At 44.6% G+C, this 24,302-nt stretch overlaps 1 protein-coding gene and 1 pseudogene across 1 annotated transcript in view; both read right to left on the bottom strand.

Moving 5' to 3' along the window:
• Window positions 1-23,499, bottom strand: part of LOC126935712 (cobalamin trafficking protein CblD-like) — a 233,615-nt pseudogene extending 210,116 nt beyond the window's left edge.
• Window positions 1-24,302, bottom strand: part of ABTB2 (ankyrin repeat and BTB domain containing 2) — a 211,537-nt gene that overhangs the window by 176,676 nt on the left and 10,559 nt on the right. The window lies entirely within an intron of this gene.

The following is a 24,302-nucleotide window of genomic DNA, read 5'->3' as shown; positions in this document are numbered from 1 at the left end:
TACACAAGCCTATATACTTCTTAAATGTTTTTAAATTTTTATAATAAAAGCTTTAAAAGCATTTAGCAACTAGGGCATGGTATCTCTGGCCTGCCTTCTGTAAGCTCACTATGCTTTAAGGCTGTTTCTCCTGGAGTCTTTCGCATTTGTTCTTCCCTTTCCAAGATCTTTGCACTATCGGCTCCTCTGTTCAAATGTCACCCTGTCACAGGGGCTTCCTCCCCCTGCATAGTCCTCTCTCATATTAGCCTAATTTTTGTTGTTCTTCAATACCATTATCACTATGTGAATTCATCCTGCTTGTTTATTTACTAATTATTGTCTATGTCTTCCACGTAGAACAATCTCCACGAGAAGAGTGACCTAGTATAGCATGCACAATCTTTCTCCAGGGCCAAATTAGTACCAGGTGTATGGAGGGCACTCAAATATTTGAATGAATAAACTGAACTTTCTTTCTTCTGAACAGCCCTTACCAACACAAAGCAAAACAAATGACTACAAGCTAATGAGCACTTTACATCATCGTAAATTCCTTTTTTTTTTTTTTTTGTTTTGAGATGGAGTCTCACTCTGTTGCCCAGGCTGGAATGCCATGGTATGATCTTGGTTCACTGCATCCTCTGCCTCCTGGGTTCAAACAATGCTGCCTCAGCCTCCCAAGTAGCTGGGATTATAGGTGTCCACCACCACACCTGGTTAATTTTTGTATTTTTAGTAAAGACAGGGTTTTATCATGTTGGCCAGGCTGGTCTCGAACTCCTGACCTCAAGTGATCCACCTGCCTCAGCCTCCCAAAGTGCCAGGATTAGTCATGAACCACCATGCCCAGCTACTTTACATAAATTCTTATTTAGTCCGCACAACAGTCCCATGAGGACAGATATTATTGTGCTACAATTAAAATCCCAGGCTTACTTTAACCCTCACACTAGTGGTAAATAACTGCCAGACAAGTTTCCAGCCCCTATTCCTGGGCCCATGATAGGCATCATCAATGGATTTCTGAATTCTTTCTTCTGAGCCTGAATTCACCACAGTGCTCCAGACAGTGATGACTGATCAGGCTTGGTCCATGAGGTGATATCTAGTTGTCATTCCCACAATAAGTCATGCTGTTAAAAAACAGGTGCCAGTTAGACTGAGCTACCTTTCCAACAGTTCTTCCTAGGGTCTACTCCTGCCTCTTCAGGAAATGCAAAACCCAAGCCTACAAATAAACCTCAGCATTGGTCAGTAACGCTGCCAGACCACTGGATCAGCCTCCAGGAGGTTATTAAATAGCACAGCCCAGCTGCCAAAGCCTTCTGAGGCTTGGCATGCAAGTAGGGGCTCCTCTGTGGGGACCACTGGCTGTCCCTGTTCAGTTACAGATCAGAATTTCCAGCTCTGCTACTCTTTAGCTTCCCCTACCCTTCTGCCAAGACAGCACAAAGACACCAAAGCAGGAGTCAGGGGCCTATGTCCAGGCAGGCTCAGCCTCTACTGGAGTGCCCGTGGCAGGCTGCATCACCTCCCTCCACCTCAAAGTCCACATCTGAAAAGTACACTGATTCGGTCACAGAGTGCTTTCCAGTTCTTGTTCTGGTTTGTCCTTTTTTGTTGTTGATGTAGCCTGGGCTGGTCTCAAACTCCTGGCTTCAAGCAATCCTCTTGCCTCGGCCCCCTCAAAGTGTTGGGATTACAGGTAAGAGCCACCATACCTGGACTCTTTCCAGTTTTAACTTCAGATTCAAAGTCATAGTTCTCAGAGCTCTGGTATTATGTGCATAATCCCTGGCACAAAGAAGATATCCTATGAATATTTACAGGAGGATAGGAAAAATAAGAGCCTCTTAAGTGGTCCATCAGTGGCTCCTATCAGAGGAAGGTCTGAATGTGGTGGAGAACAAATGCTCTCCAAGACAGAACCAGTACTATACCTTCCAGTATGTGTTATTTCCCCATGGAGGTCCTGTGATAATGCAGGATTGAAAATCAGTGGGTCCACAGTTCTGCCATTTGCTGGCTATGTGACCTTAGGCAAGTTAAGCTCTCTGTTCCCTAGTTTCCTCACTTCTAAGGTGCAGATAATCATAGCACCAACATCATAGCATTGTTGAAATGGCAATATACTGCCTGTAAGAACCTAGAACAGTGCATGGCACATAGTAAATGCTTAATGAAGTCAGCTATTACTATTACTACTCTTACTACTGTATTGATCTATAGATTAGCCAGCCCAGGAGAGAGAGGATTCTGCTGCCTGGTCAAATGCTGGATAGGCCAGGTGCAGTGACTCATGCCTGTAATCCCAGCACTTTGGGAGGTTGAGGCAGATAGATCACTTGTGGCCAGGAGTTTGAGACCAGCCTGGCCAAAACAGCAAAACCTCATCTCTACTAAAAATGCAAAAATTAGCCAGGCGTGGTGGCACACACCCATAATCCCAGCTACTTGGAAGGCTGAGGCAGGAGAGTCACTTGAATCCAGGAGGTGGAGGTTGCAGTAAGCTGAGATTGTACTACTGCACTCCAGCCTGGGTGACACAGCGAGACAGTCTCAAATAAAAAAGCTGGATAAATGTTTACTAAATGAATGAAAGAATGAGGTAAAACCTTAATTCTTTCTTAATTCAACTCTTAATTCCTTCCAGGTCTTTCTCTTCTCTCTGTACTCTGACAGGCTAGCACAGTCTCCTACAATGTTAGATTTTATACAAAGGGTAAAGGGATAGTGGTGAGCTTTCTATACATTCCACTTAAACGTCTAGGAAAATACCAATTTTAAGTTGACAATGGAAACTTAAGTTTGTAGTTTTTAATCCTTAGACCACCCACCAAAAAAACCACAGAGATATAGTCAAAACCCATAATAGATACATTAAAACAGAATACTAAAAAATGTTCTGGCCAGGTACAGTGGCTCACACTTGTAATCCCAACACTTTGAGGAGCCAAGGCAGGTGGATCACTTGAGGCCAAGAGTTCAAGACCAGCCTGCCCAACATGGTGAGACCCCATCTCTACTAAAAATACTAATACAAAAATTAGTTAGGTGTGGGGGCACGTGCCTGTAGTCCCAGCTACCTGGGAGGCTGATGTACAAGAATCACTTGAATCTGGGAGGTGGAGGTTGCAGTGAGCCGAGATCACACTATTGCATTCTCTAGCCTGGGTGTCAGAGTGAGACCCTGTCTCAAAAAAAAAAAGAAAAAAAAAGTTTAAATAATCTAAAGGGCTGGGCGCGGTGGCTCAAGCCTGTAATCCCAGCACTTTGGGAGGCCGAGGCGGGTGGATCACGAGGTCAGGAGATCGAGACCATCCTGGCTAACATGGTGAAACCCTGTCTCTACTAAAAAAATACAAAAAACTAGCCGGGCGTGGTGGCGGGCGCCTGTAGTCCCAGCTACTCGGAGGCTGAGGCGGGAGAATGGCGAACCCGGGAGGTGGAGCTTGCAGTGAGCCGAGATCGGGCCACTGCACTCTAGCCTGGGCCACACAATGAGACTCCGTCTCAAAAAAAAAAAAAAAAAAATCTAAAGGCAGGAAAGGGGAAAAAGAGGAGCAAAAAACAGAACAAGCAGAAACAAATAATAAAATAATAGAACCTAGATCCAAATATATAAAGAATTAGGCTAAATGTAAGTGTTCTAAACATACCAGTTAGGGCTGGGTGCATTGTCTCATGCCTATAATCCCAGCACTTTGGGAGGCTGAGGCAGGCAGAGCATTTGAGGTCAGGAGATCAAGATCAGCCTGGGCAACATGGTGAAATCCTGTCTCTACTAAAAATGCAAAAATTATTTTGTATTTGGGCATGGTGGTGGGTTCCCGTAATCCTAGCCACCTGGGAGGCTGAGACAGGAGAATCGCTTAAATCCAGGAGGTGGAGGTTGCAGTGAGCCGAGATTGCACCACTACACTATAGCCTGGGCGACAAAGAAAGACTCCATCTCAAAAATAAAATAAAATAATAGAAAACATACCAGTTAGGAGATAATGGATTATGAGAATAGATAAACAACAAAATGTGACTATTTGCTGCATACAAGAAACTCACTTGGAATACAATAGAGGCTAGTTAAAATTAAATGTATGGAAAAACACATTATGCAAACATATCAAAAGAAAGCTGGAGTGACTCTAATATCAGATAAAGTAGACTTCACAGCAAAGATTACTAGGGATAAAGAGGGACATTGCAATCCTACTTTTTATATAAACATCAAAGAAGATGATCCTCTGTGTCCCACCCTAGGAATTCACACCCCTAGCCACTTGAGGGCCCAGTAGCAGGGGCCCAGTAGCAGGCTCTCACTCCCAGGCCTCAGGCACATTTGGTTATCTTCACTCGCCCCGGTGCCTTTCCACTCTCAATTAGCTTTTGAAGGAAAGCAACCCCAAAAGTGACAGGAGTCAGGGACCTTGTTGGAAAAAGTCATCCTCAGCCCAGGATTACATACTCCTTCCTTGGGGGTAAACTGTCAACTCTATAGCATCGTCCTATACATGGGACTCTATATGTATGTTCCTAAGGATTTGAAAGAAAATTCCCTTATTTTCACTCTTCCCCCTCTCCCAGATATATTTCTCCCAAAAGAAACTATAGAGAAAAAACTTTAGAAACCAAATTATCCTGCCTGGGAGGAGGAGTTCTGGATCACGTTTTCTGCTTCTATGACCTTGGCAGAATCTGGTTTAAACAAGCCCCCGGCAGCCGCGCGTACATGGTTAGAATGCACTCTGTCTGCTGTCTCACTCCCAGACCCAGCTCCTCGCTGGCTGTTTCACATTTCCAACCCTCATTCTGCCTGCGCTCTGAAATGTGTCATCTAGCACAGCGTGTGAAAATATTGAGATTAAGGTGGCCTCATCAGCCCTAAGCAATTCTGACTCTGTCCAACTCCAGAATAAAGATTTGGTTTGTGCTAGGACTGGTCCTGCTGTCCAGACTGCAGACAGGCTGGATTGGCAGTCAAAGTCAGACAGATGGAGAGACCACGTGGGTCAGACAGGTTGGAAGGAGGCCCACTCAGTATCCCCCCTTCTGGAAAGACACTGGCCTCAGCATTCACGCAATCTTCCTTCTTCCCAGGCTTCCAGTTTCAAGAGTGATGAAATCTGTTATCAAGGGAGTACTTGCTTTTTTGACTGCGAGAAATCCTGCAATGACAGTCTCTATCCACAGCATCAGAGTGAGGGATTCAGGCTTTGCAGCTGGAGAGAGCCTGGTGTGAGGCTGGCTTTGATGCTCATTTGCTTGGGGACTGGAGGCAGGCTGCTTAACCTCTCCAAGCCTCTGCTGCTTCCTCTGAAAATTGAGGAGAATAGTATCTGCCCTTCTACTGGTGTGATGAGGATTAAATGAGACAACGTATGCAAAGTTCTTTGCGCTGTACCTGAGCTAGTAAGTGCTGAATAAACAGTTTCTGTTATTACTGCAACAGGATCATTCATTCCTCCAGAGCAGAAACCACCTTTTTGTTCTCCATGATGCCTCTAGAGATGCAGGCCACAGGGCAGGCATTCAAGGAACCCTTACTGGCTCTCAACATTCACACTATCTGGATCTAGTTAGCTGTAGGTACTTCAAAAGAAACATTTTATAACACCCCTCCTTGTCTGGTTTAGTTCTGAATTGGAAAGCAAATTGGCCACTTAGCCATCCAGAATCCTGAAAACATGTGGCCTCTCATATGGTCACACCTTCTATTTGCATCTGCAGCTTATTACAAGCAAAAATCTTTAAGATGAACTTTTCAATAATAATTGTCAACACTCAGTTTAGACCAAACAGTCTAACTAAAACTTCAAGTATGTCAAGGTAGCACTGGATCAGAGATAGACTAGAAAAGAATTAACATTTTAATTCAACTGGCACAATTTAAGATCCCATTAAGACAGCAATAAACCCAGCCTGCAAGCTATTCAGCACCTAAATGGCTCTCTCCTTCAAACCTGTAATCTGAATATTTAAGACACACTCTAAAGAAGTGCTTCTCTTTCAGAGAGGAAAGGTTTCATTAGAACAAATAAACACTGAAGTCAGTGAATATAACAAATAATTGTTCTAACAGCAGCAACCAAAAGATACTCTCATTAATGGTCTGTTGAAACTCTTCAAATACAGAAGTTACCCTTGCCCTACTTAATGTGAAGATGTGTTTCTCTAGAAGACTGATTTTTCCATTCCACTTTTCCTTCCAGATCCATCTCCTTTCCCACTTCCCACTCCACCCGCCCTGTCCAGATCACCCAGCATCTTGTCTCCACAGCATCCAATCTTCCTATTCTATCCACAGCCCACCTACAGTTCTCAGGCCATGAGGGCTCCCAACCTTCCCTCTCAGCATGGGGTGGAGCATGTGGCGATGGACTACAAGGACTGGTTCAATGATGAGGCACATGACCTAGGCCAGGCCAATCATAGACAATAAGACTGAAGTCCAGAATCTCTGAGCTATCAGAAGAAGCCAACTGGTCCCCTTTCCTACTCAGCTTCAAAGCTGAGGCTGCTGCAGCCACTTTATAACCACAAGAGAAAGGCTGCCAGATAATGGAGCCCACCCAGGAGCAGAATCCAGAAGGAAGAGTAAGCAAAAGAAACAGGGTCCCAAAGGTACCAGTGAACCTCTGAATCAAAGTGTACCTGAAGCCAACCCTACTTTGGGACTTTTAAACAAGCCAGTAAATTTCCTCTGCTTCAAATGGTTGAACTGTGTCTGTAGCCTGCAAAGAGTCCTGACACAGAAATGGTAAACCGAAGTGTACTTAGAAGCAACTTTGTGGTTTTTTAGCTATAAATTACTTAGGAAATGAGAATGATGCACTGGATTCCCAGAACTCCTTCCCATCTCTGTGCCCAAGTATGAGTCCAGGACTGGCTATTTCTGACCAAGTGGTTGCTGGCTGGGAAGTGCCAGGGACTTCACTCAGGGAATACTGCTTAGATAAACAGGTCTTGGGTAATGACAAAGCACTGATCTCACAGGATTCCTGACTTCCGGTCCCTGCTGGATCACTCTTGTAACCATGGAACCCCAAGTAAACCCTTCTGCACTTCATTTTCTTCTATAGGAAAAACCAAGCCCCCTGCCTCTAACACAGGGAGACTAGGAGCCACCACTGCCTGGTATTTTGGGCTTTGAGTTGGGTAGATCTAGGTTCAAATCCCTAGTCTACCCTAGATCCAAGATTAGGATTTGGGTCAAGAGGCCCAATCTCTCTGACCCTCAGTTTCGTCCTCTGTAAAATGGGAACAAATCAGAGTATTGTTTCACAGGGTTATTTTAAGAATTAAATAAGGTAAAGTTTCTAAAGTGTTTAGCAAGGCGCCTAATATATAGAAAGACACAATAAATGGTAGCTATAATAGCTTTGAGATCAAATGAGAAAGAATGTGAAAGTTCTTTGTAAAAAGCATCAGAAACTGTACCTATATTAGGGATTATTGTCATCACCTCTCATTCCTAAACTGGCCATGGTTATAACATCATAGTGTGGGGTAAAGGTAGTAAACGTATGAAATAAATTCAATTGATAAATTATACCCAATCCAGCAGAGAAAGATAGTTGTCAATGAGGCATAGGGGTGCAAACCCCATGCTATAACTGTCATTTCATCAACAGTTTCGAATACTCCCAAGAAATATGTTCGGGTGGTTCATGGAAAATGCTATCAATAGCGACCTGTTAAATGTTCCCCTGGAGGCCTGGAACTGTTCCCAAGCTGTGTGCATGCAGTTAGATCCCTTCGGAACTTTTCCAGAGCTACATCTGCAAAAGTACAAGTAAGATCCCCTTCCTGATTTTCCAGTTTCATTTAACAACTTCATGGGCAGGATGCAAATGTGCTTCTTTATGAATGAGAAATTTCAGTTGCTGAGCTTGGCAGCAGAGACTTCCAAGAAATCTAGCCTTCCAGTGGACCCCCTCCTATGTTCCACCAGCACATCCCATAAAACGAGGGAGTGCTGGGTTTCGAATGGGCCGCTTGCAGGAAAGACACAGCTGTGGCAAAACCAAAAAGATATTCCTTCCAGGTGTTGAAGAATAAAGTCCTCCTGATTGAAGGGACTTTGGCTCCTTTTCAGTTTGGAGGCATTTTAAAAAGCATACACGACAAGCCTAAAAAGTGCTTACCACAAACATATAAAAGGGTCACTTCAACTCACGTAAGTATTGCTTAACATGGAAAAAATTAAAGCTTGAAAAATCAGGACCATAAAATGCAAGGAGTAAGGAGTTGTGGAAAAACAACCCCATCTGAGGTTACAATACTCCTTCAGGAAAATAGATACACTGTTCTCTTATTCTCTTTTCTAACTGTAGCCTATACACCAGCCATGTGTATTTTGGACTCCTTCCCATCCTACCATGATTTCCGGTCTAAGTCTGGGTCCCATGGTAACTGGAGCAATTTGGCATGCTGGCCCCATACACCATGACTGGCCATGTGAGGGATGCCAAGTGGGTATCTCTTCCATAACAAACATCTCTCTCTTCTGGCTCTGTAAAGAGGTTACTCTCTCACTCATAAACTCTTACTAATAAAGTCTTCGGTTGATAAATAAATCTTCCCATGCAGCCTCTTTCACTCACCCAGAAGGCAATGATAGTCTTTCGCAGAGCCAGAAGATCCGCGTATTCAAGATTACATTGCATGGGGTAGAAGGGTTGCAAGACTGCGGGAAAAAGAAACATTAAAAAACCCAGCTTTGCCGCTAGCAAAAGTGTTAAGTAGTTCAGTAAAAGCCAAACCTCATTTGTGGAGTGAGCAGAAGTTATCCTTGGAAATGTATTTCCTGGTAAGAGTCCCAAGGATATGGTGATATGAGTCACAGGTTTTACAAGCCTGAGGGCTAACTTCTATTTATCTTTCAGATCTCAACACAAATGACCACCTCTGGGACTGTGACAACTCCTTGCCCCCAATCTGATTTTGTGGCCATGGTCTTCTCAGTATAGTATGCGATAGCCTGTATTACAACTGCCTGTTTGATTCTTGCTCTCTGACCTAGAGCTCCTGAAGGGCAGGACTGTAACTTTTCACCTCTATTCTGATGCAGCACTTGACATAAAGGAGGCATCTGTAAGTGCACGTGATGTGGCTGTAGGCAGACCTAGCCCTAGACCACATCACAAATTTGGAGCATTCACCTCTAACCTGTCCCAGCCCCTGCATCTTCACTGCCACCTACCCACTGCACAGTTCTCCCTTCTCCTCCATGAAGACCTACCTTAAGGAAAGGCTACACTATTCATCATTCAGACTAAGGTCAAATAGAATCCTACATGCAAAATTATTCCCTCCAAAAATGTAACCCCCACACTCACACTCAGGCTATTATGCACCCATCTACCCTCCACCTAAGGGAATTAAGTTATAATTGGATAATTTTAGCCAATCACAGGGGTAGATATTTTGGTTGGGTTTTTTGAGAAGGAGCTAGGAAAACTGGCTCCTCCTGCTGCTTTTGAAAGCACACAGTGACCCACTCCTGGCCCTCAGCAAACCCAGCATCCAGGGACCCCCCCAGCCCAGGGGAGTTGGTCCAGCCCAGCCCGCTGTCCAGCAATGCCTCTGTTGATTTTGCTAATAGAGCAAACAGACCCTCTTTGAAAAAGAGGCAAAGGCAGCAGAACTCTGCTTTCCTGCCCATTTCCTCTGCCTTATTAAGCAAGAAGAACTGGTTTCAGTTAAAAAAAAAAAAAAAAAAAAAAATCCTGAAAGCCACTGATGGAACAGTCTCTGAAGTGCATTCAGGGAGTCACAGGACATGGAAGGAAATGGAGAGCACAGGAACATGAATTATTGTGAGCACTGGGGAAATGCCTGCTTTGTCTGGGTGAGACACAGGCAAAAACTTTGAGGTTAACAGTGGCCATCCATAAACAAACAGCTTTACCTTATTAAGCATTAAGGGTTTTACAAATATTTCTCGAATGATTTTACATGTGTTGTCTCAGTTGATTCTCCTAATTCAACCCTATAGCACAAGTACTATCACTTTAAAAAATAAACCGAGGCTCATAAAGGTTTAATAATTTACCTACCCCCAGAAGTTCAAGAACAGGCAAAAGCAATTGAAGGTGGCAAGAGTCAGAATAATAGTTATGTGGGGTAGACACTAACAAGGAATGGCCATGAGGGTGTCTCCTAAGCAGGAGTGTTTTAAATCTTGATCTTGACCTGGGTAAGTTACATAGGGGCATGTCTGGGCAAAAATTCATCAAGCTGTGTATTTAAGACTCTGGACTTTTTGCATCCTAATCTATAATAAAGGAGAAACAAAACAAAACAAACAAAATTCCCAAAAACTAAAAATAAAATAAAGGAAAAACAGGCTGGGTATGGTGGCTCGAGCCTGGAATTTCAGCACTTTGGGAGGCCAAGGTGGGCAGATCACTTGAGGTTAGGAGTTCAAGACCAGCCTGGCCAACATGGCAAAACCCTGTCTCTACTTAAAATAAACAAATTAGCTGGGTGTCGTGGTGCTCACCTGTAATCCCTGTAATACTCGGGAGGCTGAGGCAGGAAAATCGCTTGAACCCGGGAGGCAGAGGTTGCAGTGAGCCGAGATCGTGCCACTGCACTCCAGCCTGGGCGACAAGAGTGAGACTGTCTCAAAAAATAAAATACAATAAAATAATAAGATAGAGGAAAAACAAGCAATGCCTCCACCTCATATCACACAGTGAAGACCCCAAAATTGAACCCAGGTCTCCATAATTCCAAAACCTATGTTCTTGTCTCCTCTACTTTGTCAAATTCAGGAGACAGGGGCAGCACACGAGGATACATGGATCTGCAAGCACACGACTGAGGTGTCTCAAACATCTCGGTGCTTCCCCTTTCCACTAAAGGAAGGGAGCCATAGGTGAAAAAAAAAAAGCCATAGGCAAAAGTCATGGTGCTGAGTGGTGACGATGGAAACAGAAAGGTCTAAAATCACACCAAGGCAAACACCATCAGATCCAACCCAAATGTTTCCTTCTCTCGGAAGGAAAATCTCCTGGCTAACATGAATACTCCTAAGGTGACTCTAATGAAAGCCTTTACATCTGGCACAGTAAGGACAAAAACAACCCTGTCTTTGTTCAACTATTTTAGACACATACGGGAGCTTATGCCTAAGACCTGCCCCAACCTAAGAATCCAGGCAACTTAAATATCCCTACTGTGCTGTGTTCTCCATGTGAAAGCCACTGTGGCTGGAGGAGAAAAACTCACTTCTCAGAGCATTTTGCATCAATGAGAGGCAATCAGAAAGGGTATGAATGGTGGCCTGTGGCATGGTTCAGGTGGTTCATGGGATAATAAATAGCTACCACCTATTGAGAACCCACTAATTTTTTAACCTCAGGTGCACAAATTGGATTTATCATAATCCTTGGTTCATGACCATTTTTAATTAGTTATAATGTGAACTCAACTCCCAAACAAAAGCTAGAGCCTTGGCAACCATCTACATGCATCTAAACCATATGACCCTCCCTCCCCTAATCCTTCCCTTTCCCTCTTCCCATGACGCATAACCGTTATCTGTGTTTACCATCTCCTCACTTTCTCTCTTATATGGTATTTACTGTGCCTGTAATGTACTCCGTCAGCACATCTTAATATTTCGGGTTTTTTTTTTTTCGTAACCAAATGTGTGATTTATTTTTGGAAGAAAGTATTTAAAATTGAGGACTTTTTCCAGTAAAGGGGAGAAATAACAATAACAGATAATACCCTGGTTACAAGCTAATTACCACATCCTATACAATGTGGATGTGCTCAACATGTATTCAATGATATGAATAATGAACATTTGCAATTTTAAAATCCTAAATCACTTGCCAGTGTTGTAAATTCATAAATGCTGAAATACTTAGAAATAAGTTTATTTTAAAAACTTTAGTCTGACGGTATTTATACATCAACCCAAATATTACATACAAATAATACAGCACATGAATGGACATTTTTGCTAATTTCCATTTAATTTCTTCATAATATGGCTGTCTGGTGTTGCATTAGTGAAGATGCTTCCTACAACTACACGGGTACCCCAGAGACTATAATGAATCACTTTACAGCATTCAAGGTCATCAACAGAATCCTAAATGTTGTTAGCATTCAAGGGTTTCGAAAAGAGTGTTGTTTGTATATGGTCCAAAAAATGCCAAACCAAATGATGGGTCAGTAAAGTCAGCCCAATATCCCTCAGCTAAAAGAGCACAGCAAATTTCCTCAGCAGCATTGATGAACTTTTCTAAGAGCACTTCTCTTTCAGTTTCTACTTCTTCACTCTAAACAGTCATATCATTCTTAGCTTTCTGTGTTACAGTCAGAATGATTACTTTGCTATTAGCTACTTCTGGAAACAGTGATTCAAAATCTTTTTGCCGCAATTCTGGACATGTTTGTATTGCACACCCTACTCTGGCACTTTCAAAGTTAAGTTTCTGCACTGTTAATTTCTTGTTCAACAGGTGCATCATTACCCTGAAATTCATTCACATATTGTGTCATCACAAACTCGTGTCTTTCACTTGATGAAGTTTCTGCTAGAAACCAGGCTTTTCTTCTGTGAAGCAGTCCCATTGAGGTGACAATCAAAACCTACGTTCCCAGGAAGCTGGAACCTCTCATCTTGAGGTCCAAATGGTCCCACAGTTTCATCAGGCCACACCGTTTGAGAGCATATATCTGGAGGTGCAGTGGCCACGTGAGACTCATCTGAACCTGATGATCCTGCAGTTGAAAAGTCTTTGGGATTGACAACGTTTTAACTGAAGAGCAAAGTCCTGGGAGATAGGAAACCAGTCTGGCTCTGTTACAAAGCACATTGGCCAACTCTACCGGAGAGGACAGTTCACTAAATAGCTTTCCTTTGGTAAAGTTATTCCAGTAACCACCACTGTCTCCAGCTGTCCCAGAACCTGACTATTCCTGCCATCCAATATTTGTTTTTTACTTTATCTACGTTGTATCATGCTGTATATAATATTTTGAGCTTACTTTTTTTCACTTATTACTAAAGCTTATTCAACTCACATTTTTCCTCCTATTCATTCAATGTCAGCTGAGCCCATGCACCTTATGAGAAGCATTGTTTACACTTTTGCATTTCACCTTTACAACCCCATAAGGCAGGTACTGCTGTCATTCCCAGTTTATAGATTAAAAAACAAATAGGTTGAGGTACTCGCCCAGCATCACATTAAAAAAGCAGCCAGGCCAGGCACAGCGTTTTGGGAAGCTGAGGCAGAAGGATTGCTTGAGGCCAGGAGTTCAAGACTAGCCTGGCCAACATAGTGAGATCTTATCTCTACAAAAAATTTTAAAAAAATTTTAAAAAATTATCTGGGCATGGTGACTCGTGCCTGTTGTCCCAGCTATTTGGGAGGCTGAGGTGGAAAGACCACTTGAGGTCAGGAGTCTGAGGTTGTCATGAGCCGTGATTGCACCACTATACTCCAGCCTAGGCGACAGAGGGAGGGCCTGTCTCAAAACCAAAACCAAAACCAAAAACCAAAACCAAAAACAAAGCGGCTTACCTGGAGTTAGACCCAGGTTTGCTTCCAAAGCCCTTATTTCCCTACTGTAAGACTCAGGGTTAATGCTCACATATGGGTGGACTCCCTCCCCATGCCAAGGGAAGGGTAGCCAGAGCTAACCCCCCACCTGGTAATCATCATCACCATCATCATGACTAACATACTGGAGACTCATGCGCCAGGCCCTGTTCCAAGCATTTTAGGAGGTGTACTTCATGTAATCTTGTCCACAACTATCATATGAGGTAAGCATCTTACAGACAAGTAAACATATGAGGTAAGTATCTTACAGACAAGTAAACTGAGGCACCGAGATATGAAGCAATTTGTGGATTGCAATTTGTGGAAGCAAAGAAGAAGTGGATCCAAGATTTGAACCCAGGCGGTCCAGCTTCATATCCACACCATCAATCACAAGGCCCTACTGCTTCCCAGTTCACCGAGGAGGACAACCACCTGAGTGGGTGAGTGGATTCGGACGAGTGCTGGCTGAGAGGAGGCCTGTGCTGGGCTTGCACCTGGGTGGTAACTGCAGCACTCCTGGAACCTGGCTTATTTGTTAAGGAAGGCCCCGATTCTGGGCCTCTGTCTGGGGAGAAGAGTTGCATGCAGGGGCTGTACAGGGAAGGAGGCAGGGGTTGAGGAGGAAGAACAGCAGACCATAACATGGACAGCCTCAAGGACGGGCACAGCTGACTGGCGGCTGGTCTCAGCCTGGGGAAATAACAAGGTTCTCAAAGCCAGGACTGGAAGGGCCAAAGGGCAGTACCTTGAGGAAAGATGGCACAAGCAGCTTTCTCAAAAAAATTCTGACACTGTTACTTATAATGCAGGATTCTTATTTGACCCAATAGCCTCATGCTTTTGATTAAAACTTTCAGCATGGAAAACGTGGGCTTTGAAGTCTGACAGTACTAATCTCAAATGCTGGCTCTGCTACTTGCTGTGTATGTGCGACCTCGAGCAAGACATTTCAACTATCTCAAGGCCTTGGTTTCCTCATTTGTAAAATGAGGATAAATAATGTGACCTACAGCTCATAGGCTGTAGTGAGGATTCCACAAGATACTGCATACAAATCACTAGTGTCCTGGTCACCTCATAGTAGGCATTTGGCAAATATCAACCTGTATTTTTATCACCAACAACTCATCATATTTGGTTGGAAAGATTAAATGACAGAGCATCCAATAAACATTGGTCATCTTTTCTAACACCTCTCCCCACCTCCCCCTATTCAAATCACCCTAACCATGATCTCCACCTTACCACCCACAGAGAAGATCCTTAAAGATCAGCCTGCTCTCTGCCCGGCCTTTCCCATACTGTACATCGTCAAGAGGGTCCTTTGCCCCATATATACTCTGAGGGGAGCGCAGAATAAAACCCACCTCCCAGTGATGTAGATGGAATTCACAAACCTGCCCGTTTATCTGGAATTGCCACAAGAGCTGCTTTAAAAATACAAATGTTGGCCAGGCATGGTGGCTCACCCCTGTGATCCCAGCTCTTTGGGAGGCTGAGGAGGGTGGATCACCTGAGGTCAGGAGTTCAAGACCAGCCTGGCCAACATGGCAAAACCCCGTCTCCACTAAAAGTACAAAAATTAGCTGGATGTGGTGGCGCATGCCTGTAATCCCAGCTACTCAGGAGGCTGAAGCAGGAGAATTGCTTGAACTCAGGAGGTGGAAGTTGCAGTGAGCTGAGATTGCACCACTGCACTCCAGTCTGGGCGACAGAGTGAGACTACTTCTCAAAAAACAACAACAGGTGTTCTGGCCAGGAACGGTGGCTCACGCCTGTAACCCTGGCACTTTGGGAGGCCAAGGCGGGTGGATCACTTGAGGTCAGGAGTTTGAGACCAGCATGGCCAACATGGTGAAACCCCACCTCCACTAAAAATACAAAAAAAAAAAAAACAAAAAAACAAAACAAAACAAAAAAAAACAAAAAACAACTAGCTGGGCGTGGGGATAGTCCCAGCTTCTTGGGAGGCTGAGGTGGAAGAATCGATGGAACAGGGGCAGGGCTTGCAGTGAGCTGAGATCGTGCCACTGTACTCCAGCCTGGGTGACAGAGGGAGACTCCCTCTCAAAACAAAACAAAAAAACAGATGTCTTAGCCCCACTTTTATAGGTTTTCACTTAATAGATTCAGAGTGGGTTCCAGAATATGAATCTTATCTTAAAAACTTATTTATTACTATTACTTTTATAGAGAGACAGGGTCTCATCAGCCTTGGAGGAAAAAAGCAGAACCATAGCCTAGGAATATCAACAGCAGGAACAGTGGCAGTGAGGGTAGCAATAGCACTCCCTAAAGCCCCCTCCATCATCTTGAAATCAGCAACAGTATCTACCTCTGCAGGATACTGTGTGGTTCAAAGGAGAAAATGCAGGTAAAACATTGTAACACATCTAAGTTCTTACTATGTGTCAAGCCTTATGTGAACTGTTTTATATACATTTTGCTATTTTGTTTAAATAGTCACATCATCCCTGGGAGGTATTTTTTAAAACATCATTTCTCATCATGTTGACCAGGCTGGTCTCGAACGCCTGGCCACAAGTGATCCTCCCACCTAGGCCTCCCAAAGTGCTAGGATTACAGGTATGAGCCACTGCACCCAGTCCAGAATCAATTTTTAAAGTGCTTCAAGATGTTTCTGCAACCAGCCAGCTCCGGCAATGAGTGACTTAAGGGAAAGGGGAAGAAGTATGTGGGCTTATGCTACAGGTTGCCACACCCCACTCCACAGCACATCCTTCTGAGGCCTGAAGGGCTGTGGGGACAATGAAGGCGACCACAGCACAGATGACAAACAAAGCAACTATTTGGCAAGAAGAGTCCGAGTTACCCATTAACTACGAGTGATCTGTCAGTGCCAGAGAAGTCTCACAAAAGATGATGGTGTGGTTCATGGGGAGGGGGGGCCCTCAGTGAGGACCCAGTTACACCAATGGCAACACAGTCATACAATATCCTGGCCTCGTGTCCTTACTGTTTTCTCTTTGAGATTGGTGCCTCTCTGAGTAGAACCATCCCTGGAAAGTAGGGATATCATCATTTTTTGGTGCCATTTGGATTCCCCCACTTTAAACTCCTCTCTTGTAACAATGGTGATGAAAATTACTGGATTCCCTACATATGGTTCCAAGTTATTTGGATTTCATCACTAGTGGCAGATTTAGCACATTTTGGATGCCGGCAAATGAGTGGCAATTGCATAAATACATGAGCACTTCACACCACAAATTAATCCTATAGAAATAATCCAGCTCTGATTATACTGTTTGACTGGGTAGTGCTTGTTATACAGCTGGAACCAGCAGGAAGGCGGCAGGCTGGTCACCATGTGGGGTACCAAAATGACAACTGCACAGTCATGTTTTATGACAACTGCACAGTCATAATTTTTAGCCCCACTATCCTCCAAAAAAAAAAAAAAAAAAAAAAAAAAAAAAAAAAAAAAAAAAAGGAAGGGAAGAAGGAAGAATAAAAAGACCACATAGAGTCCATAATATGCAAGTTTAACTTAGACACTCACTTTACACACTAAACCCCTTCTGGGTCGCTTTTTCTGACTAGACAGATAATACATTCTCAAGGAGAAAACGCGAACAACACATAAAAAAAATGTACCAAATGCCATTGTTGGGAAGCAACAATGATGAAGACGGCAACAGTAGCTCATAGCTGGTGGCTGCTACCTGCCATGTGCTGGGCTGAATGCTTTACTTAGCATCATCCCATTTAATTCGCACAACCAGGCTGCCAGGTAGTTTTAGTATAATCTCTATTTTGCAGATGAGAAAATTGAGATATTGCAAAGTTAAATAATTAGCTACATGATCTAGCCAAGTGAGTGGTGGAGTCAAGGTGCGAACCCAGGACCCAGGTGTGACCAAATATCTTTTCAGAAGGATCCTTTCTCCAGCTCAAGAGAGGCCTCTCTTGGTCCTACTCTTCTCAAAGATACTCCTCCCAAAGCCACCCTTGGCTAAGATTTCACTGAAGGCTCTGTTAGACTCAGTCCTCATGGCAAAGGATGCCAAAAGACCACAGGGCATGTGAAGCACTAAAAACTTTAACCTCAAGTTTCGAGGAGCCTCAGATTCCGGCAGTAGCTTTCCTGGTGGCAGCTTTCCAAGTAGATACCAATAGGCCAGCTTTAGGGAAACACCTCCGAAGAGAGCTCACCTCCCATGGTGGAAGAAACAGTCCCTGAATGAAGGCTCAGAAGAGCTCCTAGTTCAAACAAACAAACATCCTCTGATTTATGACAAGAAGCCAATCAACAAGCTCAGTAGAAAAGATGAGCCTTAGAGGAAAAACACAGAACCCAAGCCTAGGAAAAAAGCAGAACCAAGCAACAGTACGGTGGCAGTGATAGCAGCAATAGCACTCCTCAAAGCCCCTTCCATCATCATGAAATCAGCAACTGCATCTACCTCTGCAGGATACTGTGTGGCTCGAAGAAGAAAATGCAGGTAAAACATTGTAACACATCTAAGTTCTTACTATGTGTTAAGCCTTATGCTAACTGTTTTATATACATTTTATTATTTTGTTTAAATAGTCACATCATCCCTGGGAGGTATTTTTAAAAACACCATTTCGCTGACAAGGAAACAACTTGAGAGGGGCTAAGTGACTTGCCCGAGGCCATGCAGCTTGGAAATTATAAAACCCAACCTTGTGTCAAAGGTCCAGAGGTTAGAGCCACAAGAATCAATGGCCTTAATCTCCGCTTCCATGAATCTTCTTGTTTCTGCAAACAGAGGGCTTCTGAGAAGCTGGGGAATGGTTAAAATTTTTAGACCTGTGAAAACCCAGAAAGCTGGCCCCAAGTGACCCACCGCTGACCCACTCTAATGGCTGTGTTGTTGCACAGAACTGTCTGCGATGATGGAAATGTTCTATATCTGCATTGTCCAATATGGTAGCCACTCGCCACTTATGACGAGGGAGCACAAGAAATGTGACTTGCATGACTGAGGAAATGATTTTTTTTTAACCTTATTGAATTTTAATACATTTAAATATACACATGTGGCAAGTGGCCGCCATACTGAACAGAGCAGCTCTGTGGCTCCTCTCACTCACAGCTTGTCAGGTCTCCTGAGCACCACAAGATGAAAGTTCTACAAAAACTCATGACTTCCCAGGCCAGGCCTCAGTGTGAAAGGAAAAATAAAATAAATTTTTCTTACTCCCAAGTAAATGCCATTGCTCTGATCTTGGAACGTTTTCAGCTGGAAGAGAGAAATGGCCATTTCCAAAACAAATGACCTCTCCCCATTTTCCCCCCTTTTAAAGGAAAAAGATTAAACGTGTAAAGCGTCCCCCATTAAATTACTTAGGAAAGGTCGCTACATTTTCTGGTGACAAATGCCTTTGGCTTATGATGACACAAGGACACTCAAACATGGTAGAAAGGAAAAGCCAGAAGGGTAAACAAGAAGAGGTCCTACACTCTCCAAGGTATCATAAATCAAGGAAATAGACTCAAGGAGCTAACAGCTTCCAAACATTCTTCCTCTTGAGCTATTTTAAGCAACCAACACACACAACATTTCAGAGGCAATTTCATTCACACTAAAAGAAGAGAAGCAATGTGCTTCATAGGGTATTATCTTTAAACACGCAGAGAAACAAATACCTACCCCACAGGTCTCAGGCCCAGCTGGCTGGCCACCCCACTGGGCGATGTTACTCTTTTCAGCCCCCCGGTAGCTTGGTTGTTGAGACGCAGCGAGGGGTGCTTTGGCCTCGCTTCAGTTCCTCTTGTCCTCTTGGGCCAACCCATTCATTTCTTTGCTCAGGAAATCACTGCATGTGCTTTGTCCCCACCCAGGCCACTCCTGAGGTCAGGAGGCCACAGGGCAAATGAGGACTTCAGAGCTCAAAGAGCCCGGCTGTGTCACTGACTAGCTATGTCACCTGAACTTCTCTGAGCCTCGGTTTTTTCAGCAGCAAAATGGGAATAAGAGTATATATGATGGTAAGAATCACATGATATAATACATGTGAAGCACACGGGCCAGGGCCTGGTGCTTTGTAAAAGTTTGACCCAGGGTAGGTCTGTGCTGGGTATCAGAGTTGAGAATTCAGTCTCTTGGCTTCTGTGGCTGGGGAGGGAACATGCAAGGTTGAAGAGTAGAGAATCAGGGGTAAAGCTGCCTGGATTGGATTACAGTCTCCACCACTTATCACCTGCATGACCGTGAGCAAGCTACCGAACCTCTCTGTGACTTTGTTTCCTCCTCTTAAAGATGGGAATCACAGTATTCACTTCATTTGCCAGTGCGGTAAATAATACCATATGGTGTCACTCCCATTTCATTTATTTATTCATTCATTCATTTTTTGAGATGGAGTCTCACTCTGTCGCCCAGGCTGGAGGGCAGTAGTGCGATCTTAGCTCACTGCAACCTCTGCATCCTGGGTTCAAGTGATCCTGCTGCCTCAGCCTCCCGAGTAGCTGGGATTACAGGTGTGCGCCACCACTCTGGGCTAATATGTTGCTCCCATTTTAGATCTAGCCATGCCTTTTTCATGTAAACCTAACAATTCAAGCTTCTCTGGAGTGTTCTTTGGTGATCCCTCCAGATGAGTGAGCCAAAGCCGCTGTGGCTGTGAAGTAAAGGAAAGTCACCATCCTTTCCTTTAGGTGGGGCAAAAAGACATACTCCAGAACAAGGATCTTTTACCACTAATAATAGTTAATGTCTGCATCCTCACTACATACCAGGCTCTCCCAGGAATGCTACCCACATGGTCTGGGCCTCATGCCAGACCATTTATTTCAGAATATCTGGAGGTAGGGCCTTAAGACAGACAGACACACATACACTCACTTTTTTTCTTTTGAGACGGAGTCTTGCTCTATTGCTCAGGCTGGAGTACAGTGGTGTGATCTGCGCTCACTGCAACCTCCGCCTCCCAGGGTCAAGTAGTTCTCCTGTCTCAGCCTCCCAAGTAGCTGGGATTACAGGTGCCTGCCACCACACCTGCCTCATTTTCGTATTTTTAGTAGAGATGGGTTTCACCATGTTGGCCAAGCTGGTTGCGAACTACTGACCTCAGGTGATCTGCCTGCTTTGGCCTCCCAAAGTGTTGGGATTACAGGCTTGAGCCACCACACCTGGCAGACACTTTTATTTTTAAGCTATCCAAGTAATACTAATGTGAATCTAGGATTGAAAATCACTGAAACAACAACCTTATGAGCTAGAAACTATGGCAACCCCATTTAACAGAAGAGGAAAACTGAGGGCAGAGACACCAGCTATCTAGCTGGCAATCAGACAGTGACAACTCCTTCAGACCCCATCTCTTAGACCCCCTGTGCACCCTGCCCCTGCTGAGAAGCAGAGGTCAAAGCATCCAACAGGCACTTGGACACTCCCAAACCATTCAGACACCACTCCAGGCCCCATGCCTTCTCAAATCACCTAAGAGCGTTCTTTTTCTGGCCAAATTTTAGACCCAGACTTGACCTCCAGGAATCCAAAGCTGCCTGAAAAATGGAGTCTTGCTTTCCCAGCATTGAAGGACACAGACGCAAAGTCACAATGATCCACAGAACAATAGGACTAATTAAACAGGCCCCATTTTAATGACAGGAAACAACAGAGTTGATGATCTTTATTAAAGGCTGCTGGCTGCCTATAAAAAAGCTGGAAAGCAAAATTTAGGGGCTCTTATGGCCATCAGCCAAAGATTGTAAGACTGAAAATTAAATCTCTATTGTCTGAATCTCTATGCAGCCCTGCTATAATGAGCCCACCCTCTGGAAGGGCAAAGAAGGGCGATGTTTCAATCCATCATATGACTAATGAACTTCAAGGTGGCCTGTCTCCCAGCCAACTTCCTATTTATTTTTTTCGGAGACAGGGTCTCACTCTGTTGCCCAGGCTGGAGTGCAGTGGTGTGATACTGGCTTACTGCAGCCTCTGCCTCCTGGGCTTAAGCAATCCTCTCACCTCAGCCTCCCAAGTAGCCGGGATCACAGATGTGTGCCATTATACCTAGCTAGTTTTTGTATTTTTTTGTAGAAACAAAGGCTTGACTGTGTTGCCTGGTCTGATCTCGAACTCCTGGACTCAAGCCATCCACCTGCCTCGGCCTCCCAAGGGGCTAGGATTACAGGTGTGAGTCACTGTGCCCAGCCCAACCTATTTGATATCTGTATGTGACTTGAGACAGACAACTAAAACCACACTGGGATCTTTGCTGCAGTCCTGCTTCTTCCATACATCGCTTTCCCCACTTCAGTCAATGGTCACTCTCTCCTTCCAGTTGCTCAGACCATAGCAACTTGGTGTCACCCTTGATTCCGCTCTCATACCTCACACATCCAAGCTGTTGGCAAATGCCAGTGGCTGGTCCTGCTGCTTCCACACTTGATACTAAAGTCAATTTCCAACACAATAGAGAGAGTGACCTTGCGGAAATACAAATCAGATCAAGTCACTCTGCGCTTGAGTCCCTCCAATGCCTTTCAGCTTACTCAGAACTAAAAGTCAATGAATGATTACCCAATGGTCTACCCCACTAACCACCCCACCATTTCCTCTCCCAACCACATCTCCTGCTACACTCACCCCAGCCACATGCAAGGAGCTTCTCCTTGGTGCTCCTCGAACCCACCAGGAACGTTTGCTATTCCCTCTGCCTGGAGCTGTCTTCTCCAGCCAGGCTGGCCTCATGTGATTCCCCTCGCTCTGCCTCCTTATCCACAGGGACTGCACCCTGCCCTCCTTCAGGCCCCTTTTATTTATTTGTTGCATCACCAGCTCCTGGAACAGTGCTCAGTACACAGTCCTCAATAAATATGTATTGGATGAACAAACGGATGTACCCCAAACAGAACTTCCGGCCTCTCCCCTACCCAGTCCTCAGACTCCCCACCCCCACCATCATCATTTGTCTCCTCAAAGAGCAGTGTTTGTGGTGGTAGAAAACACTAGTTAGGATACTTTACAAGCACCCATTGGACAGGTGGGGGATGTTGCGATGCCTTCTCAGAGGCAGCCCTACCCCTGAGGCCTTCTTACCTGCTACTGAATTGGGTCCCAGCATAGTCCTGGCCTGCCCAGCTGGTACTCAAGCTGATTAAGTCCAGAAGAACAGCTGCAAGCAACTTGCTTCCAAATTGTGTCCCCATGTATGACTTTAATTACTCGGCTGCCGCGATGGGTTGAAGAAGAAAAAACCAGGTCCCTGGCTTTCACAAAAGCAACTCTTTTTTTTTTTTGCCGTATATTCTTCCTGTCCAGAAGGTTTCATCGATTTTCAACTTGGGATCTGAAGGGTGGATGGGCTGGTTGGGGAAGAGAGACAGGCAAGCCACCCCATTTCCCTAGCCTCTCATACTGACCTGCCCAAGCCCCGTTCAAGCTATGTGACTGTGAAGTAGATCAGGGTTCAGAGCCTGTGTACCTCGGAGCATGGAGCTCCATGTCTCGGCCTTCAGCATTCCTGGCAGCCTGTCATCCTCAGTTACTCTCATTTTCCCTCCTCTTTGAAACACCGGCCCTGCCAACGGCAACAAACAGCATTTAAAAATATCCTGCTGGATTATACAGCTCTGCCTTCGAAATTCCTCACAATGCCTGTCTCTGTCCCACATCGTATAAAGAAGGGTGTAGCATATTTAATTTTTTTTTTTTCTAGCTGCTCCCCTGCTATAAATACCCAAGTCTGGGTAGGCGGGCTTCAAGCACAGGCTGTATGAAGTCACCTCGGAGCTGGATCTCACCACAGTGCCGGCCTGCCAGGGCCTGGACGCAGCTGTCAAGCACTGAAGCATGAGGTCGGTCAAAAGCATGTAGCACTCATTTTTCTGGGGAAAGGGGCACAGGAAAACCCCCAAGTACAGTAATCGCAGTTAATCTTAATATTAAAAAGACAGTGTCCAGCCCTATTACCAAGCCAGGTCTTCGGAGAGCTCGTCCAGCACCATCCTGGGCTGTTTCTTTCCCAAGGATACTAATTCTAGGGCTCGACCTTAGGAAAATGACTGCACAGTGTCCATGTGGGATCTAGAAACATTATCGGAGACAGAAAGGCCCTTGGGGAATCGAGTCCCACCTCTCCACACCACAGATAAGGAAACAGATCCAAGAGATGGAAGGATTCACGCCAGGTCACAGACAGGGCAAGCTCTACCCCAGGATTTTCTGGATCCAAATCCTCACATCTCTGTACTGGATTGTTCCGGATGCTTGTGCATGTACACCCGCTTGGTATGTGAGCCTCAGGCTTGTGTTTATTAATAGCTCTCCTCATAGCAAATACTAATTTTCATATTTTTAAAGGTACAGACTAAAAAAAGTTGTAAAAGTTTCAATAAAAGCTTGGCTTCAACTGTAGGGAGGGTTTTCATGCACTGAGAGGCCCATTTCAAACTCTTTGAGGTCCAGTTTAATGTCTTGTCAACTCTAACCTTATAGGTCCAGACTTCCAAGTTTAGTTTTCCTATTTAATTTTTCCATCATGGGCCTGACTCTCCTCAGCTTACTTTTAGAAAGCAAACCATGGGCCAGGCACAGTGGCCACACCTGTAATCCCAGCACTTTGGGAGGCCAAGTCGGGCAGATCACTTGAGGTCAGGAGTTCGAGACCAGCCTGGCCAACATAGTAAAACGCTGTCTCTACTGAAAATTTGAAAATTAGCCAGGTGTGGTGGCACCTGCCTATAATCTCAGCTAATTGAGAGGCTGAGGCAGGAGAATTGCTTGAACCTGGGAGGTGGAGGCTGCAGTG

Source organism: Macaca thibetana, chromosome 14, assembly GCF_024542745.1.
Source record: "Macaca thibetana thibetana isolate TM-01 chromosome 14, ASM2454274v1, whole genome shotgun sequence".
Lineage (NCBI taxonomy): Eukaryota > Metazoa > Chordata > Mammalia > Primates > Cercopithecidae > Macaca > Macaca thibetana.
Note: the sequence above shows the minus strand (reverse complement) of the source record. Positions and strands in the feature narration are given on the sequence as shown.